Source organism: Ambystoma mexicanum, chromosome 10 (genome assembly GCF_040938575.1).
Source record: "Ambystoma mexicanum isolate Mex_15411 chromosome 10, UKY_AmexF1_1, whole genome shotgun sequence".
NCBI classification, from domain to species: Eukaryota; Metazoa; Chordata; class Amphibia; order Caudata; family Ambystomatidae; genus Ambystoma; species Ambystoma mexicanum.
Genome location: NC_090932.1, coordinates 1675871803 through 1675892784, shown reverse-complemented (window position 1 = coordinate 1675892784; position 20982 = coordinate 1675871803). Strand labels below are relative to the sequence as shown.

General features: G+C 54.4%; 1 protein-coding gene across 1 annotated transcript in view; it reads left to right on the top strand.

Annotated features, from left to right (window-relative positions):
• Nucleotides 1-20982, top strand: part of PIWIL1 (piwi like RNA-mediated gene silencing 1) — a 1334367-nt gene that overhangs the window by 523840 nt on the left and 789545 nt on the right. The window lies entirely within an intron of this gene.

Below are 20982 nucleotides of genomic sequence, written 5' to 3'. Positions count from 1 at the left end.
GACGACCGAGAAGATTCTCCAGGAAACTTTTTCCCTTGAGCTGGTGGGACCAATCAGTTCGCCCAAACTTCAAGCCAGGACCCCTCCTCTGGTCGAATTCGCCGTACAGAGCTACAGTGGGCCCGATAGTCAGGACGGTCGTACCCTGCTTGGGTTTTAAGGAGCGCACCTTTTATTCGTTGTTTTGCTCTGCTGCTGGCTTCTTCCGTGGGTGGGTCAGGACCCTCCAGTCTTCCTATTTCGTGTCAGTCCGACAGTCGCTTCAGGAACCGTGAGCCTGCAGGAACCGCGGGGAACATCCGCCTTAGCTCCATCTCCGTTTTTAAGGTACTGTGCAAATCCGGTTGTCCGTTTCGTTCAACCGCGATGAAAGTGTTTGAAATCTTTCTCTAATCTGAGGGCTTGTCATTCTCTTCTCTTTGAACTAACTTTTCTGCCAACCAACCTCGTCCGAAACCCGTAGCACGAACTTTACAGCGTACTACTCTGAACCGTGTGATCTTGAGCAAAAGACTTTTGACCCATTGACTTTGGCCCCAAGCCTGGTCTACCTGATTCTATCACTGTAGTTCCTCTTGCTCAATTGCCCGGAGTACTTACCTGATGGTGTGGTTCAATTTCTATTAACTTTGTCTTTCCCGCCCTTTTAAATAGCTGGAGTGCCATTCTGGCATGCATTCACATGCGAACCCTCCCTCCTGCCCCTGTGTGGGTCTTTTTGGTCATTCCATTTTACGTGCTGCCAGAGGAGGTGCTTAGTGAGAGGGCAGTCATTGGCGGGGGGGGGCAGTATTATCCAGATCTCACAGATTGGTTTATACGAGCAAGACCGTTGGTAACAAAGTGAAACTGTTTTTTCTTTTACTGAGGATTTCTATCCTGACAACGGGGAATATTCATGAGCATTTGAATCCATGCAGACCCATGCTCTAGAACAACAGTTACAGGTAAGTAACTAACTTGTACCTTCTTCGTGGCCCCCAAAGGAGGAGGCTCAGAGGGTATTGCACTTTCTGGATGTGCTAAGATTTTACCTGGACAGAACCAAGAGCTTCTGTAAACCAGACGCCGTTTTCATCACCTTTGGGGGGGGTCAAAACCAGACTGTCAGGCCTCCATAGCAAGGTGGATGCTTATGGCAATCAAGGTGGCGTATGCGGGGCAGCACAAGCCATTGTCAGCAAACCTACATGCCCACGCCATCCGAGTGAACGCTACGGCGGTAGCTTTACAAAGACGTGTTCATGTTATCGGCAAAGCGGCTACGTGGGCTACTCACTCATCCTTCTGCAAGCACTACTGCTTGGATGCCAGTTCCAGGTCGGACCATGGGTGTAATTTTAGGGGGGGGGACAGGGGTGTTTGTCCCCCCCAACTTTCATGGCACACCATTTTGTCCCCATTCATTTGGCTGGGGCACCTTTTCTCAGATGTCATGTCCCCCCAACCCCCCAACATTTTCAGCAAAGTTACTCCACTGGGTCGGACGCAGCATTTGTCCAGGCAGTGTTGAGTAACTTGTTTTCTCCAGCATGGGGCCTGGCATGGATTCACATGCTCATGAATATTCCCCGTCAGGCCGGGAATCCTCGGTATAGAAAAAAATCAGTATCAGTTTTGTTTCTGATCTGTCTTTCTTAGTAGTAACCAATCACTGGTCTCTGGGTCATACTGCCCCCAGCCAATGACTGCCCTCTCCCTAAGCCCCGCCTCCGGCAGCCATCCTCAGATTTTTACCGCACGTTCAAGTGTTGGGCGTCCTCGTGCTGTAGCTCTCGAGCTTTTGCTGCGTTTTCGCGCTTTTTCAGGAGATTTTTTCCTCATTTTTCGGTTAAATAGAGCCTCAAGCTCCATCGTTTCTACATCCGATCAACGGGGATCCGTTTCAGAGTTTTCTACGCCCCTCAAGGGTGAAGATTTCGTTGAGTTACGCTTTTGGAGGATTCCAGGAGTTCCGAGGCCAAACCCGGACATGGCCCAGGAGAAAGGAAGCTGGACGCCCGGGAAGCTGTTCAGGACCTGCCCTGGATGCCAGCTTCAGAATGTTTTCAAAGAGGACGAGCATTCGTTATGCCTCTACTGTCTCCATGAGGACAAGACGCACAAGGAGAAGGACTGTGCGTTTTGTGGGAACATGTCGGAGCGGACCATGAAGGATCGCCACCTCCGTCTCGCCAACTGGCTAGAAGGAAAGAGACCGTCAGGCGAGAAGAAGAAAAAGAAGTCCGAGCGGTCTTCTAAGTCCTGTGAGGGTGCCCCGGCAACGGGGGCCCAACAAAAGGCTAAGCTCTGCGAGTCCGCGGGCACCGGGAGCGCCGAACGGTCTGGCTCCTTGGCTGCCAGGCAGGGCGCATCCTCCCCGGCGCCATCAACCACGAGCCAACGCTCTGGCTCAGGTAAGAGGAAGGCCGAGAACCCCGCAAAGCTTCTGAAGAGGCCCGGTCGATCTCGAAGATTCCGGCAGAGAGGGAGCGAGGCTCGGACCCTCCCCCCAAGGTGAAGGCCCCAGGCGTCCAGAAGGTGACGATGGCCTTAATTCACCCTTCTAAGACCTCGATTGAGGATGCCGCCGCGGCTCTGGCTCAGCCTGTGGAGGCTACACCAGTGGAGGCGCCCTCAGGACCCAGTCTCCCTGCCACCGCGGAGGGAGTCGTCTTTCAGGCCCATTGAGAAGACCCCCACGAAGTCCTCGTTGGAAAAGGTGGGGGAGGGGCTGGTGGTCATCGTGGATACGAACACGACCTCCGAAGAAGAGCTAATCGAAGTCGTGGAAGAGGCCCAGCCCATCGGGAGGGATCCCGACGAGGGCGACGACGAGAGCGACGGTGTCGGCGACAAGGCTCCTCAAGAGCCCTCGCGCCCGTCGTTTCCGGCGCCGCAGGACACTTCAGCGGCCATTTTGTCAGCGATTCAGTCCTTATGCTCGGAGATAAGGACAAGGTTGCCCCTTCCCCCGACGGAGGTACCTGAGCCAGACCCGACGGGGGAACCAGAGCCAGGACCTTCGGAGAGTCCACCGCATAAGAGGACGACGCATCCTGCGCCACCTCTCCCACCTCTGCGGCCTGCTCTACCTTCCCCCCGGTCTACTACCCACGGGGATGATACAGGCACGGCCACGGCTACGACAGGTACAGATGACGACAGAGGCGACGACAGGACGTGTCCCCCGTCGCCCCCTGCTCGGGCGTCCCTGCCCGACGAGATTGGATCCTTTCATGCCATGATTTCCAGGGCATCTGAGCTTTTTCAGCTCTGCCCAGAAGAAAAGAAGAAAGAAGGGTTCCTTTACCAACGGCGCAAGGCTAAAAGAAAGACGGTCCTCGCCGTACCGCTTCTTGATGACATATGGGATGAGGGGCTCGCCCTCCTCCAGAACCCTGCCACGGCGCCGGCAAAGAGGGACCGGTACGAGAAGAAGTACCGGGTCCCCGACGCTGCCCCCTTGTGCCTTCGGGCACAACCTATCCCGGATTCGGCCGTCTCCGCGGCGGCAAAGAAGAAAGCTGGGGGGGCATCGGCCTCGACATCAACTTCACCGCCGGACGGCGAGGGCAGGAAGTTGGACACGATGGGACGACGGATCATCTCATCTGCAGCAACGACTTTCAAGGCGGCCAACGCCCTGGCTATCGTAGCCCGCTACGACAGGCAGTTGTGGTTCAAAATCGCCCCTCTGTTAGACTTCCTTCTGGACGCCAAAAGGGCTGAGGCCCTTGAGATCCAACAGTAGGGGGAGACTGCTTCGGACCACGCCATCACGGTGGCAACTGACATCGCTGACACCGGTTTCCGTCAGTTGGGCAACAGCGTTTGCTTGAGACGACGAGGATGGCTCAAGGCCACGGATTCCCGCTAGGACGTACAAACCAAGGTTTTGGACATGCCCTTCGACGGGAACAACCTGTTTGGGAAGGCGGTTGATGAGTCCCTTCAGGCCATCAAGACAGACAGAGACTGCCCGGGCACTGGGAGTGCTCCAACAACGACGGCCGTCCTTTCGGAGCTCCGGAGGCAGACAAGGTGACTTCAAGGGATCCGGCAGTGGCTCCTCCACTTACCGCCAAGCGGCAAGATCTTCGTCCCAGGAAGCCTACAGGGGACGCGGCTAGTCAGGTGGTGCCCGTCGTCGACGAGGCAAGGCGGCCTCCAAACAAGATTGAACCGACCGGGGGGTCGGGCCCCCGCCGAAGCACCCCGGTGGGAGGCCGGCAGGCGAGGTTTGTCAGCGTGTGGGAGTCCATCTCCACTGACCGTTGGGTGCTGGACGCCCTGGTCCAAGGGCACGCCCTCGAGTTTCAGAAGAAGTGCCTCGTCCCTCAAATACTGTTGGAAGTAAGGGCGATGCTCAAGAAGGGTGCCATCGAGCTCGTCCCAAAGAGGCTTCGGGGCTCCGGAGTTTACTCAAGGTACTTCCTCGTAAAAAATACAGGAGGATGGCGCCCCATCCTGGACCTGCAACGACTGAACAAGTACATCAAGGCACAGAAGTTCTGTATGGTCACCCTCCAGCACGTGCTGGGACAGCTGGAGGAGAGAGATTTCCTGTCGTTGGACTTGGAGGATGCGTACTTCCACATCCCCATTCTAAAAAGACACCGAAAGTTCCTCAGGTTCGTGGTCCAAGGGCGGCACTACCAGTTCAAGGCCTTCCCGTTCGGATTGAAGTCGGCACCCAGGGTGTTCACCAAGTGCCTCGCACCGGGGCGGCGCGGCTGCGCCTACAGGGGATCCACGTCTACCCCTACCTGAACGACTGGCTCATCCGGGCAAGGACAAGGGAGCTCGCCGTGGAGCACACTGCGAAGACCGTCCAGCTGCTCACGGACCTGGGATTCTCCATCAACTTTCCAAAATCCCACCTGGTTCCGTCGCAAGTCGCCCTGTTTCTGGGAGCCAAGCTCGACACAGTGGCCCGGCTGTCCTCGCCGTCGGAGGAAAGGACCAGGACCATTCTGGGCAAGGTGCAGCGTCTGCTGGCCACAGACATGGCCAGGGTAAGATCTATCAAGTCCCTCCTCGGGATGATGTCCTCCTGCATTTATCTGGTGCGCCTTTGCAGGCTTCGGATGAGACCCTTACAGGAGTTCCTCGACGCCTGCTGGATCCAGTCGACGGGCAGCTTCGAGGGCAGGATCCCTCTCAACGAGACGTTCCGTCAGGCGATCCGGTGGTGGGGTACCTGCTCCCATCTGTCGGCGGGCACGGATTTGCAGACCCCAGCTCACCAGGTGATGGTGACGACGGACGCCTCCCTGGAAGGTTGGGGAGCACACTCCGGAGATCTTCACGCGAGAGGCCTTTGGCTCCCGGAGGAGAAGTCTCTCCACATCAACATCTTGGAGCTCCGCGCGGTGTTCTGGGCCCTCAGGTCTTTTCTTCCATCCCTCAGGGGCAAGGTGGTGAGGATCTTCACTGACAACACCACCACGATGTTCTACATCCGGAAGCAGGGCGGAACCAGGTCACCCGGCCCTATCCAAGGAGGCCCAGGATCTGTGGCATTGGGCCGTCGACCAAGGGATGTTTCTGGTGCCTCTTCATCTGGCAGGAATAAAAAAATACGATCGCCGACTCACTCAGCAGGGAGCTGCACTCGTGCCACGAGTGGGAACTATGCCAGGATCAAGTGGATTGACTCTTCCGACGGTGGTGCGAACCCCAAATCGATCTCTTCGCGACGGCGACGAATTCCAAGTCCCGGAGGTTCGCCAGCAGGTTCCCCCAGCCGAGGAGCATGGGCGATGCTTTCTCGTTCCCCTGGGACGGCCTATTTCTTTATGCGTTCCCTCTGCTGCCGTTGCTGCTCCGGCTCATCAAACAGCTCAAGAGGTCCCAGTGCAGGATGATCCTCGTCGCACCGGCGTGGCCGAGACAGATCTGGTTCCCGGACCTTCTGGACTTGTCAACGTCCCCACCAGTCAAGCTGCCGACTGACGCAGACCTTCTCTCCAGAGAAGGAGGCGCCTTTCTTCACCACAACCCGGAGTTGCTGAACTTGCAGGCCTGGCTCCTGCAGCACTAGAGTTTGGAGGGTACGACATCCCGGCCGACTGCAGAGAGGTTCTTGCAAAGGCCAGGGCGTCCTCAACTCTCAAGTGCTACGTACATAAATGGAAGAGGTTCTCTGTCTGGTGCCGTGCACAGAAGATTAACCCTCTGCGGATTACGGCCCCTCAAGTACTGCCGTACCTACTGTCGCTGGCCAAAGTTACACTGGCTCACGCCTCCATCAAAATACATCTAGCTGCGATCTCCCGATATACCAGGACGACGGGACGGGCGTCCTTGTGGTCTCATCGCCTGGTGAAAGAATTCATGAAGGGACTATTCCGATCATTCCCGCCGGTGAAGGCTCCTGCCCCGGCGTGGGAGCTTAATGTGGTGCTGACCAAGCTCATGGAGGCCCCATTCGAGCCTATGCATTCGGCGCCTTTGAAGTTCCTGTCATGGAAGACGGCTTTCCTCATGGCCATCACCTCCGCACGACGAGTTGGAGAGATCCAGGCCCTATCTTGCAAGCCTCCATACTTGACTTTTCATGACACGAGGGTGGTGCTGAGGACACACCCATCCTTTATGCCCAAGGTGCCGTCTGACTTCCACCTCAACGAGCCCTTGGTGTTGCCAGTTTTATTCCCGTCGCCTTCGTCACCGGCTGAGAGGACTTTGCACTCGCTGGATGTAGCTAGAGCGCTGAAGTTCTACGTGGACCGCACAAAGAGCTTTCGGAAGACGTCGCAGCTGTTTGTGAACTTTGGGACTGTGAATCAAGGGAAGGCTCTCTCGAAGGCTTCCATTTCCAAATGGCTCTCCGGCTGCATCATGCACTGTCACCGGTTGGCAAACCGACAGCTGCCCGGCCGTCCGAGAGCCCATTCGACCAGAACTATCGCTGCTACCACGGCGTTCCTGTCTGGTGTGCCCCTGCTGGACATTTGCAGGGCTGCGACGTGGAGGTCGACTCACAACTTTACAAGATTCTACTGCATCGATCAGGACTCCAGGGAGGAGTCCAGGGTCGGCCAAGCAGTGCTGCGCAACATGTTCGCCTAAGGTGAGCCTGGTGAGGAGGTCAGAGATGCTTAATGTTGAGTTGTTGTATTGCTTAATGTTGAGCCTGTTTCCACCTCCGTGGTTGTGCATGTGTGTACTGCTATGTATTCTCTTATTCATGAGCATGTTAATCCATGCCAGACCCCATGCTGGAGAAGGAACAAGTTACTTACCTGTAACTGTTGTTCTCCAGCATGGGTCTGGCATGTATTCACATGCGAACCCTCCCGCCTACCCCTCTGCGGCTCTTCACTTGGTCATACTGCCACTTTACATGCTACCAAATCTGAGGATGGCTGCCGGAGGCGGGGCTTAGGAACAGGGCAGTCATTGGCTGGGGGCAGTATGACCCAGAGACCAGTGATTGGTTACTACTAAGAAAGACGGATCAGAAACTAAACTGATACTGATTTTTTTCTATACTGAGGATTCCCGGCCTGACAGGGAATATTCATGAGCATGTGAATCCATGCCAGACCCATGCTGGAGAACAACAGTTACAGGTAAGTAACCTGTTCCTTCTTAAGAGGGGGAACCATTCAGTTTAATCTCCATACAGTATGGAGAAAAGGGGACTATGGACTTGGGAGTACATTGGTCACTACGGTGAGTAATTTATAATTTCCTCTCCTCTGTCAGATTAGGTTCCTGGCGCTTTTAAGGAAGGTTTTTTCGCTCTTTGAGAGATGCAGGCGATAGAACAGTTTCCTTTCAGATCGGGGTGCTGGGTACTACTCGTAGATTTTTGTCGTACCCAAGAACAACCGGGCTGGCCCGTGGTTTGTTCTGGACCCGTCATTTCTAAATGTGTGTACTTCTGGAACACTCCAAGATGATTACTCCTGTGCGCATAGCCAAGTCTGGCCCTCAACAAATGTGTTCCTGCATGTGCCCATCTACCAACCGCATCAAAAGTTTATGCGGTGCACGATTGTCGTACAACTTTGAGCATAAGGTGCTGACCTTCGGCCTGAACTCGGCATCTCGTGTCTTCTCGAAGTCGATTAATGCAGTGGCAAGCCATCATCTGTACCCTTATTTGGATGACTGGATGGTGAGGACGTGATCACCCGGATGGTGGCTCACTCCTGCCAGATATTGGCAGTAAATCAGTTTGGCTCAATAAACCCATTTCAGGAACTGGTCTTCCTATGTGTGCGTGGGAACGCTACTGTTCAGTGGGTGTTCCTTTTGCCCGAGAAGCTCCTGTGCCTAGGCAAGGCGGTGGCGACTTTTTTGCCCAAGTCGACCACCTCAGTTTGGTAGTGCCAGCACATTTTGGTCCCGGTGCCTCATGCGTGCCCACTGTACAGCACGCTAGTCTAAAATGAGGCGCCACCAACTCCATCTGGTGGTCAATTGGGATCAGGAGACTGTGTCTGTCGGTCCAGATCCCAATACCACCGCTGCTACTGCCTGATGTTCTCTGGTTGATGATGGATGACAATCTGGCACTGGGATCTGTATCTGTACCCATACAATCCCCACTCTTCTTCTGCACTTATTAGATATACCCGATCTTACTAATGATATGATATTGCATTTGTAACGCACCTATACACAAGTGTTTCAAGGCGTGACGAGGCAGGGGGGGGACAAGGGGAGACAGACAGCGATCCTACTAGGCCAGGTGTCATTCAGATCGCAAGTGCAAGGGTAGTCTGGAAGGGAAAAAGTGCATGGGGGAAAGGGAGAGGGGAAAGTGCAGTACAGGGTTATTAGCATACAGCATCAATAACAAGGGCCAGCTGTTGGCAAGTGCGAGGTAATCATGAACTTGCCACTTGCCTGGCTGTACTACCAGTTTCACTGCATTTATTATTTATTTATTCCAGTTATTTATTCTGTTCTCTCCTCTCTTCAGCACTTTAAATGTCTCCCCTTCCATGCACTCCCCCTCTCCCCCCTTTCCATGCACTTGAGCATTCCTAATGTCCCTGGGCCTAGTAAGATCGTAATGTTGTTCTCCCATGTTCCCCTCCCTTTGCTTGGCTGCGCTCAAACACCTCTTTATGAGCGCGATATAAATAAAATATCTATCATATATTTCAGTATGAGCCCCCTTCACCCAACCAGAGCCCTTAGGTCTGGGGGGGCTACTGTCGAGGGCTACGTGGTTCATGCTTGGTCCAGGACGGAATCCCTCCTGCATATCAATCTGCTCGAGCTCAGGACAGTGGGCCCTTGCCCTCAAGGCATTTGTGCACCTCATCAGGGACAGTCTGTTCTCGTCAGGACAGCCAATTCTAATACAATATTTTATTTGAACAAGCAGGGTGGTATCAATATGGGAATTTGCCCTGATGGAAGGAGTTTGGCTTTCAGCAGTTCTCCCAGGGGACAGTGATGCAGAAGTGGGCTAGCTGAGCTGCTTGTGGATCAACACCTGCTTGTTTTCCCCTGTTCTAGCGTTAGGGGTGGCGGGTCGTGGACCTGTTGGCATCGCTTCTGAATTCCAAGTACCCCAGTTTGCTTCATGGGCAGGACCGGATCGGAGGTCTCTGGGAGATGACTTCCAGATCTGTTGGTGCGGCAGCAGGTGTTATGCTTTCCGCCCATCCCTCTGCTCCAATGGATCTTCCACAAGTACCAGCATCCTCATCCTGATTGCTTCCCACTGGCCTTTGAGACCCTCGTTTTCGGTTCTGCTGCAGTTGTGCTCCTAGGGTCCCATCCAGCTTCCGATCTCCAGTAGGCGCTTCATGACGCCCCAGGGCGGGGCAGTGGAACTTCTGCACCAGGCCAAGGTGCCCCTGGCAGTGTGGTTCCTGACCAGCTGAGGCTTCAGCAAGCTCAATTTTTGCAGGACTACTGGGATATTCAGCAGGCCAGGAGGCACTCGACTTGGTCCCAGTATAAGAGCCAATGGACTAGGTTCTGTCATTGGGCTTTTGACAAGGGTATGGACACAGTCGCCTCCTCCTAAATGATGTGCTAGCTCTGGAGTTCAGGTGGATATTTGTCAACTATTTTGCAGCCATCAGGGCTTACAAGAATTCCCCACAGCATGCGTTTTCGTCGGCCAACCTGCTGGTTAAGGTCCACCTTAAGTGGTTGTCTAGTCTTTCCCCCCAGTGCACAGGCCACACTCAGTCTGGGACCTCCAATGTGGTTCTTGCAGCACAAACATTTTGAGCTGATGGCCTCTGTGAATAACCGCTTGATGACACTAAAGACAGTTTTACTGGTGGCTCTCAACTCTGCGCGGAGGGATAGTGAGCCCTTCACGTTTCACGACGATAAGGTCATCTTGCGCACTCACCCAAACTTGTCCAAGGTGGTCTCTCTATTTCATCTGAATCAAGCAATCTGCCTGCTGATGTTCCTCCCAAACACGCAGTTTGTGGTGGAAAGGGCCCTTCATTCCTTTGACCTCAAGAGGGTCCTCAAATTTGATCTCCCTCGGACTAAATCCTTCAGGAAGTCTGAGGTATTCTGCATCGCCCATTGGATGGTTCAGGCTATCTCGGAGGCGTTCATGGCCATGGGCAAACCTGTTCCTGAGGGGATACATGCCCTTGGGTTCAGTATCCAAGGCTGCTACTTGGGCCACTCAGTCGGCCTTCTGTGGGCACTACTCACTGGACTTAATCTCCAGGCGCAATGCAGAGTTTGGTTAGGCGGTTCTAAAGAACCTTTTATCCTTGTCCTAGATATGAGGCAGGTTATCACAGCTCTATCCTTTGTCCTTATTCGGTGGAATCACCCACAAGGATGATGGAAAGGGGACAGGATGTATGAGTAATTAGTTACTCACCGTATTGACAAGAGTATAGTCCCGTTTTCTCCAAACGTCCCACCCTCCTTACCCCGCTAGTATGCTAAGGGCTAATATGTACTAAGAGTAGCCAGGTATCTAAATGTCCGATTGTATTCAAAGGTGCCTGAGGTGAGGCCCCGGAGGGCGGAACCTCGGCGGGCTGTTCCCACGCAGAGGTCACGCCCCCACATGCTATACTTAATTTAAAGTGGAAGATCAATTTTTTCACTGCCGAAGGTTCTGGTATGGTTCCATGTTGGGGGACGCCCACAAGGATGGAGGAAAGGGGACTGCGAGTACTCTAGTCACCACAGTGAATAACTATAATTTTCTTGACTCCCCTACTATTTAACAATCTGCAAACCATTTTCAGGAGCTGTCTCATTTAGTCGGTTTAATAGATGAGCCTTTTTCTGCCAAACCAAAAAGAAAACTTAAATGAAACGTTTTTCTATGTAAAGTCCCATCTGTAGGAAACCCTACACTACTGCCAATTTGGTCATATTGCATTTTTCCAGGTACTTGTACATTGCTTGCTGGTATCTTGTGTACATAATGTACAGTGCCATGCTCCAATCTGTGATTTTTGATCTTTGGATTGGTTTCTCACCATTTTATTACCTAGTTTCATCAGTTCCTGAAATTGGCATGCCATTTGACTACAGAATTTACTTTCTCTTTGGTGTTTTACCTTAAAACTTTAGCCTGCATCTTTAGGACGTTATCCCGTCTTCCGTCCTTGGCACTTATTCCCCTATCTCCTCCATCAGTACCCATTTATTTAAAGTTACACTCCATCCTTGTTTGCTGCATAATTGTTTCCCTGTTATCACCACTGCTTTTTTTTTATTCTATCCCTTTTTGTTTTTAACTTTTACCATTGATGCCTTATACATGGCTTTTGTGCAGCCCCAGGAGGAATATCTAACCTCATGGGCAGCTGTCCCATTTTAGATGTTTTAATTTGGGCTCTTAAGCCAAGGTGTGACGCCACCAGATGTTACCTGCATCACTTCAGCAAATAATTCAATAGGAAGAAAGGCAGAGACCAGGTTTATTTCCATAAAGCTTTACAGAAACTGGTCCTGAAACAGTCATTTTATCCCTGTCTTAAATGTGAGGCCCAATATCACAAACAAATCAGGTTTTTATTCAGTATTGCATGATGAACCTTAATACAGACAAGTCAGTATGATGCATTTAGTCTGTTCATTTAAGAACAACCCTCTGTGACGATACTGGTGGGGGTGCCTGTACTTCACCTCACTATATGGTAGAGGAGAGGCACAGAGGACCCCAGCCAAGATTCTCAAGCGGTAGCAATGGACGAACAATCAAGGCCTAGCGTCTCAGGAGGTGATGCCGGCTGGTTCTTAAGTACAGTGTAGTCCCCGAACCCCCACAAGGAATGTCCACACACTGTAATACTGAAAACAGTCTTTATATAATTAATATTCAAAGGTATGTACACAATCACAATAACGCACTTTGTACTCGGAAATCAACAATGATAAATATATACAATTCTAAAGTGGTACCACCAATGTTATCAAATCTCATTAAAGTGCATCAACTGTACGGTTAAAATGTCACACAGATCAATAACGAGGAAACCAGCAATAGAGATGGGAAGGAACGTAAGATGGTTGAAACAATCGGCAGAATGCTGGCCTGTACCGATTCAGTTCTGTGTGGAGATCCCCCCCCCCCCCACCTGGGCAACCTGTAAAATAAAGTTCTCCAGCATGGGGTCTGGCATGGATTCACATGCTCATGAATATTCCCCGTCGTCAGGCTGGGAATCCTCGGTAAAGAAAAAACCAGTATCAGTTTCGTTTCTGATCTGTCTTTCGTAGTAATAACCAATCACTGGTCTCTGCGTCATACTGACCACAGCCAATGACTGCCCTCTACCTAAGCACCGCCTCTGGCAGCCATCTTCAGATTTTTACCGCACGTTCATGTGTTGGGATCCTCGTGCTATTGCTCTCGAGCGTTAGTGCTATTTTTCGCGCTTTTTTCACAAAAAACTTCGATTCTTTCGGTCAAAGAGCCTCAAGCTCCACCGATCCTACATCCGATCAACGGGGACCCGTGTCGGATTCATCTGTGCCCCTCAAGGGTGAAGATTTCGTCGAGCTACACTTCGGAGGAATCCAGAAGCTTCTCAGGCCCGGTCTCGGAGATGGCCCAGGAGAAGGGAAGCTCGACGCCCGGAAAGCTGTTCAGGGTCTGCCCTGGATGCCAGCTGCAGAACGTCTTCAAGGAGGACGAACACTCTTTCTGCCTTTACTGCCTTCATGAGGACAAGACGCACGTGGAGAAGGACTGTGCGTTTTGCGGCAACATGTCGGAACGGACCATGAAGGACCGCCATCAACGTCTCGCCAACTGGCTGGAGGGTAAGAGCCCGTCTGGCGAGAAGAAGAAGAAATCCGAGCGGTCTTCTAAGACCTTTGAGGGCGCCCCGGCGACGGGGGCCCAACATAAGGCCAAGCACCGCGAGTCCGCTGGCACCGGGAGCGCCGAACGGTCGGGCTCTACGGGCGCCAGGCAGGGCGCACCCTCCCCGGCACCATCAACCACGAGCCAACGCTCTGGGTCGGGTAAGAGGAAGGCCGAGCACCCGGCGAAGCTCCTGGAGAGGCCCCGGTCGAGCTCTAAGGCAGAGGAGGAGCGTGGCAGTGCCCCCTCCCTCAAGGATAAGGCGGTGAGCGCACCTAAGGTGGTGAAGGCCTTGATCCATCCGACCAAGCCCTCTATCGAAACGGTCGCGGCGGCCCTGGCTCAGCCTGTGGTGGCTGCACCAGTGGTGGCGACCTCAGGGCCCAGAATCTCCCTGCCTCCTCGGAGGGAGTCTTCCTTTGTGCCCATCGATAGGACCCCCGTGAAACCCTCCGTGGGGAAGAAGGGGGGGGGCAGGGCGTCGTCGGAGATTCGGCCTCAACCTCAGAAGAGGAGCTGATCGAGGTCTTAAGCCACGGCCTAGGCGTGGAAGAAGGCCAGCCCGTCGGAATGGACCCCGACGCAGGTGACGACGACATCGTCGAGGATACCGACGGGGCCCCTGCTCGCCCGTCGGATTCCCCTCTGCCAGCGCCGCAAGACAACTCGGCGGCCATTTTGTTGGCCATACAGTCCTTATGCTCCGAGATAAGGACGAGGCTACCGTTACCGACGGAGGAACCTCTCCCGTCGGGGGATCCAGAACCGGGACCTTCTGGTGTTCCCCCTACCAAGAAAAGAAGGATCCATCCACCACCTCCTTTTCAACCGTCGCGCCCCTTCCAGCCCTCCTCCCCGTCCACCCGAGGGGATGATACGGGGACTGACACGGCAGCGACGGGTACGGACGACGAGGCATACGACGAGGATTTTCCGTCGTCGCCTCCCACCAGGGCTTCTCCGCCCGACAAGATCGGATCTTTCCACTCCATGATCTCCAGGGCTTCCGAGCTTTTCCAACTCTGCCCTGAGGAGAAGAAAAAGGAAGGCTTCCTTTATCAGCGGCGCGAGGCCAAGAGGAAGACGGTCCTCTCAGTGCCTCTGTTGGACGACATTTGGGATGAGGGCCTTTCCCTCCTCAAGAACCCTTCCACGACGCCAGCTATAAGAGACCGGTACGAGAAAAAGTACCGGGTCCCGGACACGGCCCCCCTGTGCCTCCGGGCGCAGCCTACCCCGGACTCCGTCGTCTCCGCGGCAGCCAGGAAGAAAGGGGGGGGGTGCGGCCTCCACATCGACTTCCCCGCCGGACGGCGAGGGAAAGAAATTGGATGCTATGGGACGTAGAGTCATCTCGTCGGCAGCGACGACGATTAAAGCGGCCAACGCCTTGGCTATCGTGGCCCGCTATGACAGGGAGCTCTGGTACAAGATAGCTCCCCTGCTGGATTTTCTGCCGGACGACAAGAGGGCGGAGGCCCTTGAGATCCTGCAGGAAGGTGAGGTGGCCTCGGACCACGCCATCACCGTGGCGACGGACATCGCCGACACCGGGTTCCGCCAGCTGGGCAACGGCGTTTGCCTTCGACGTCGTGGATGGCTCAAAGCTACGGATTTCCGGCAGGACGTCCAGACCAGTGTCCTGGACATGCCCTTCGACGGGAACAACCTGTTTGGGAAGACAGTGGACGATTCCCTTCAGGCCATCAAGGCGGATACTGAGACGGCCCGGGCCCTTGGAGTCCTGCAACGACGGACGCCCTTTCGGAGCGGCGGAGGCAAGGGCGCCTCCAAAGGTTCCGGCGGCGGTTTCGCTTCCTACCGTCAAGCGGCCCGCTCGTCGTCGCAAGAGGCCTACAGAGGACGAGGCAAGTCTAGCGGACCCCGCCGTCGTCGCCAAGGAGGTCAAGGCGGCAAGGCCGCGCCCAAGCAGGATTGAACCGGCCGTGGGGTCGGGCCCGCACCGAAGCACCCCGGTGGGAGGCCGGCTGGCGGGCTTCGTCAGCGTGTGGGAGTCCATCTCCACCGACCGTTGGGTGCTGGACGCCCTGGCCCGGGGCCACGCGCTCGAGTTTCAAAGAAGGTGCCCGCGCGTCCCCCCCGTGGCCAGGAAAGAACTTCACGTCCCTCAACTTCTCCTGGAGGTAAAGGCGATGCTCAGAAAGGGCGCCATCGAACTCGTCCCAAAGAGGCTTCGGGGCTCCGGAGTCTACTCGAGATACTTCCTCGTGAAGAAGAAGACGGGAGGATGGCGCCCCATCCTGGACCTGCGACGTCTGAACAAGTTCATCAAGGCGCAGAAGTTCCGGATGGTCACCCTCCAGCACGTCCTGGGTCCGCTGGAGGAAGGAGACTTCCTATCGTCGTTGGATTTGGAGGATGCCTACTTCCACATTCCCATCCTAAAGGGGCACCGCAAATTCCTCAGATTCGTGGTCCAAGGGCGTCATTACCAGTTCAAAGCCCTTCCCTTCGGACTACGGTCGGCACCCAGGGTATTCACCAAGTGCCTCGCACCGGTGGCGGCGCAGCTGCGCCGCGAGGGGATTCACGTCTACCCCTACCTCGACGACTGGCTCATCCGCGCCAAGACGAGGGAGCTCGCCGTGGTCCACACGGCAAGGTCCGTCCAACTCCTCACGGACCTGGGATTCTCCGTGAACTACGCCAAATCCCACCTGGTGCCCGCGCAAGTCGCACTGTTTCTGGGAGCCAGGCTCGACAGTGTCCCTTCTGGCCTCCCCGTCGGAGGAGAGGACCAGGACCATCTTGGGCAAGGTGCAACGGATGTTGGTGGCCGACGCGGCCAAAGTGAGGTCCATCAAGTCCCTCCTCGGGATGATGTCTTCCTGCATCTACCTCATTCCCATGTGCAGGCTCCGGATGCGCCCGTTGCAAGAATTCCTGGATGCGCGCTGGATCCAGACGGGCAGCTTCGAGGAAAGGATCAAGCTCGACGAGAGTTTCCGACGAGCGATACGGTGGTGGGGCACCCGCGCGCATTTGACGGCGGGCATGGACTTCCAGACCCCAGCCCACCAGGAGACCGTGACCACGGATGCCTCCCTGGAAGGGTGGGGAGCGCACACCGAAAATCTGCACGCAAGGGGACTCTGGCTCCCGACGGAGAAGTCCCTGCATATCAACGTCCTGGAGCTCCGTGCAGTGTTTTGGGCCCTCAGGTCCTTCCTTCCGTCCCTCAAGGGCAAGGTGGTGAGGATCTTCACCGACAACACCACCACCATGTTTTACATCAGGAAACAGGGCGGAACCAGGTCCCCAGCGCTGTCCAAGGAGGCGCAGGACCTGTGGCATTGGGCCGTTGCCCAAGGGATTTTTCTGGTGCCGTTCCATCTGGCAGGGATAAAAAAACACCATCGCCGACTCACTCAGCAGGGAGCTGCGCTCGTGCCACGAGTGGGAACTACGGCAGGATCTGGTGGATTGCCTCTTCCGACGGTGGGGCACACCCCAGATCGACCTGTTCGCGACGGCGACGAACACCAAGTGCCGGAGGTTCGCCAGCAGGTTTCCCCAGACGAGGAGCATGGGCGATGCTTTCTCGTTCCCCTGGGAGGGCCTGTTCCTCTACGCGTTCCCTTCCTTGCCTCTGCTAATCCGGCTCGTCAACCAGCTCAAGAGGTCACGGTGCAGGATGATCCTCGTCGCACCTGCGTGGCCGAGGCAGATATGGTTCCCGGACCTTCTGGACTTGTCAGCGTCCCCGCCGATCAAGCTGCCGGCGGACGCGGATCTACTCTCCAGGGAAGGAGGCGCCATCCTCCACCACGACCCGAAGTCGCTGAACTTGCAGGCCTGGCTCCTGCAGCGCTAGAGTTTGGAGGATACGACATACCGGCGGATTGCAGAGAGGTTCTTGCAAAGGCCAGGGCGTCCTCGACTCTTAAATGCTACGGACACAAATGGAAGAGGTTCTCTGTCTGGTGCCACGCACAGAAGATTAACCCTCTACGGATTACGGCCCCCCAAGTACTGCCGTACCTGCTGACGCTGGCCAAAGCTGGTCTGGCACACGCGTCCATCAAGATTCATCTTGCTGCGATCTCCCGATACACCAGAACCACGGGGCGGACGTCCTTGTGGTCTCATCGTCTGGTGAAAGAGTTCATGAAGGGACTGTTCAGATCGTTCCCGCCGGTGAAGGCTCCGGCCCCGGCGTGGGAGCTCAACGTGGTGCTGACCAAGCTCATGGGACCTCCGTTCGAGCCTCTGCACTCGGCCCCGTTGAAGTTTCTATCGTGGAAAACAGCTTTTCTTGTGGCCATCACCTCCGCACGACGAGTGGGAGAGATCCAGGCCCTTTCCTGCAAGGCCCCGTACTTGACTTTCCACGACACGAGGGTAGTGCTCAGGACGCACCCCTCCTTCATGCCCAAGGTACCGTCGGACTTCCATCTCAACGAACCCTTGGTGTTACCTGTGTTCTTCCCGTCGCCTTCGTCGCCGGCTGAGAGGACTTTGCACTCGCTGGATGTAGCTAGAGCGCTGAAGTTCTACGTGGACCGCACGAAGGGTTTTCGGAAGACGTCACAACTCTTTGTGAACTTTGGACCTGTCAATCAGGGGAAGGCTCTCTCGAAGGCTTCCATTTCCAGATGGCTCTCCGGCTGTATCATGTACTGTCATCGGTTGGCAAACCGACCGCTGCCTGGCCGTCCGAGAGCCCATTCCACCAGAGCGATCGCAGCTACCACAGCGTTCCTTTCTAGTGTGCCCCTGCTGGACATATGCAGGGCTGCTACGTGGAGGTCGACGCACACCTTCACAAAGTTCTACTGCGTCGATCGGGATTCCAGGGAGGAGTCCAGGGTCGGCCAAGCAGTGCTGCGCAACCTGTTCGCCTGAGGTGAGCCTGGTGAGGAGGTAAGATGCTTAATGTTGAGTTTGATGTAATGCTTAATGTTGAGCCTTTGCCACCTCCCGTGGTTGTGCATGTGTGTACTGCTATGTATTCTTTATTCATGAGCATGTGAATCCATGCCAGACCCCATGCTGGAGAAGGAACAAGTTACTTGCCTGTAACTGTTGTTCTCCAGCATGGGTCTGGCATGGATTCACATGCGAACCCTCCCGCCTACCCCTCTGCGGCTCTTCACTTGGTCATACTGCCACTTCACGTGCTTCCAAATCTGAAGATGGCTGCCAGAGGCGGTGCTTAGGTAGAGGGCAGTCATTGGCTGTGGTCAGTATGACGCAGAGACCAGTGATTGGTTATTACTACGAAAGACAGATCAGAAACGAAACTGATACTGGTTTTTTCTTTACCGAGGATTCCCAGCCTGACGACGGGGAATATTCATGAGCATGTGAATCCATGCCAGACCCATGCTGGAGAACAACAGTTACAGGTAAGTAACTTGTTCCATATATAGCACAAGCCCACTCCATATATTGTTCAATAGCCTTATTCCCTCCTATTAAGTTTTTACCCCCCCCCCCCCCCATGTACCTGGTGGAGTAGAGTTGTTTGAAGACGCATCGAAGGATCCTTCTTGAGTGACTCCCTTTAAAGCAGGAGCCATGGATCGCCGAGAGGAATCGAAGATGGTAAACTTGTCGTCGATGGCGGCGATGAGAAGTTCAAGGGTGCCGAGACCCCGATGTCTATCCAGGCGGTGCTCGTCAGCGACGTCCTGTGAGGATGAGGTGTGCGGGGCACCTCGGCGATAGATTGTTCAGGACCGCAAAGAGTTTCAGAAGAGCTGTGGCCCAATCGAGGGCGTGGAGTCGTCGAAGTCTATGGCCTTCAGGTGGCGGGAGACCCACCGGCGGATTCTCCTCGGCGCGTTGGTTGTCCTTGACTTTCTCCAGCGGGACAAAGCGGTTGACGATGCGGACAAGGGAGTCCTGGGATTCAAATGTTCTTGGGCAAAGGAGTGGGCGGCTCCGGTCGTCGGCGGCACGGCATCAAGTGGTCCCCACGGCTGGGCAACACAACTTCGACGGGCCTCCAGCGTTAACACAAACTTGTGAACCCTGGTCGACAGCGCGAAGTCCGGGTGCTTTGCTTCGTTCTACTCAGCGGTCTCAGGTCGGCAGCCTTTCGAGGGTCTGACTTCCAGGGAGCTTCGGCGAAGGTTAGCGGTGCTCGATGGTCCCTCAGAGAACGGGAAGAGGGCGCCTTACCAGGTCCTCTCTCGGATCAGTCCTTGACGAATTCGGCAGCTTTCAGATTAGGTTGAAGCAAATGCAACAGCAAGTCTTCGTCTTCCAGCTGGTTGTCGAGGATCAGCAGTTCCAGTTACTCTAAAGTGTAGACGCAGCTTCTGAAAGCTTCTGAACAATTTCCAGTGGTGGGAGGTCACCAGATATACTATCTTGTCTCTCATCCATACTGCTGGGTCACTCTCAGCAGCCAATCATACAGAAGGGCATTCATGCAGTCAGTCAGCCAATCGGGCACACAGGGCATTCAGGCCATCCTCCTCCCTCTCAGACACTCACAACAAGGAATATGGATTGGGACAAGTACTCAGCCATTCAACACTACACAGTGCATTCAGGCCAGTTTCGGGCAAGGGCTGTCTGTCTTTGTCTCTCATACCAGAAACCAGACAACCACAACAAGAAGTGCATATTGGTCACACTCCATTCACCCAGGTCCCACCCACAGGAGGTACCCACAACATAGTCACTGGGAAGGCTCCAGTCAGTCTGGACCGGACTTCACAACACCATATATGGAACTTCCACCCAACAGCCAGTCGGGGAAGGGACAGAGTCAGGGCTTCCCAGGACTTTGGGAAAACAAGGTAATAGGTAATAGAAAGCAAGAGGCCCCAGGGGCCATCTTGTTTTCCATCCGGAATCAACTGATTCCAAGGGTAGGGCCGGGGGATCCCCAAAATGGAGGATACTCAGCGCACCTGTCAAAGTCATCATGGAACTGCCACCAGCCTATACCCTTCTCTGCGGGCCACCCACAGGTGCCCAAAAACATACACTAGGGGCACAGGGTTGTACCCCCACCCACGGGTGCCGTAAGGGTATCCCACGGGTCTGTTCACCAAACCAAAAGAGAGCTGCACAGCCAGGAGTCCCACATGAACTCCTGCGCGGAAAACACGACAGAACACACAATAAAAAGGCAGTAAAGGACAAGGACACGGAGGCCCTGTCCCTCCGATGCATTTCCAGCATCACACCCTCCTAATACACCCCAAGGGGTGTTGCATTATAGGACCTTCCGAGTCTCATATTATTTGGCTCGGCCTACCTGCAAGTAAAAAAATGTCCTCTAGAGGATCTTTCCATTACATATTGCAGTTGCAAACTGTGCATACTAAACCATTGTGTGTGCGTCTCTGGTTTTTAGGCAGCTAAACCAGTCTTAATGATCTAATTTATAGGTTATTTCACAAACTCAAATACAGAAAGGGCCGCTATGCGAAGGTTACAAACTATTGTTTCACAAATTGTAATGTAAATGACAAGGTACTACTATTCCCCTGACTGCTTTTGTTTGGCTAAGTACAAGAGCTTGACAGAGATTGATGTATTACAAGGGAGGGCCTGATATTATAAGTTGATGCCAAGAATGCATGGACTTTGCCTGAATCTGCACAGTAAGTTGATAATGTGTGTTTATTTTTGTCCAGAAAGCTCTCAACTCTTAGTTGTAATAATCTGTAAGTGTTCCTCCCTGAAAATGCCAGTTCACTAGTTTCATACGCTTTGGAAGATACCGGACCACCCTTCTG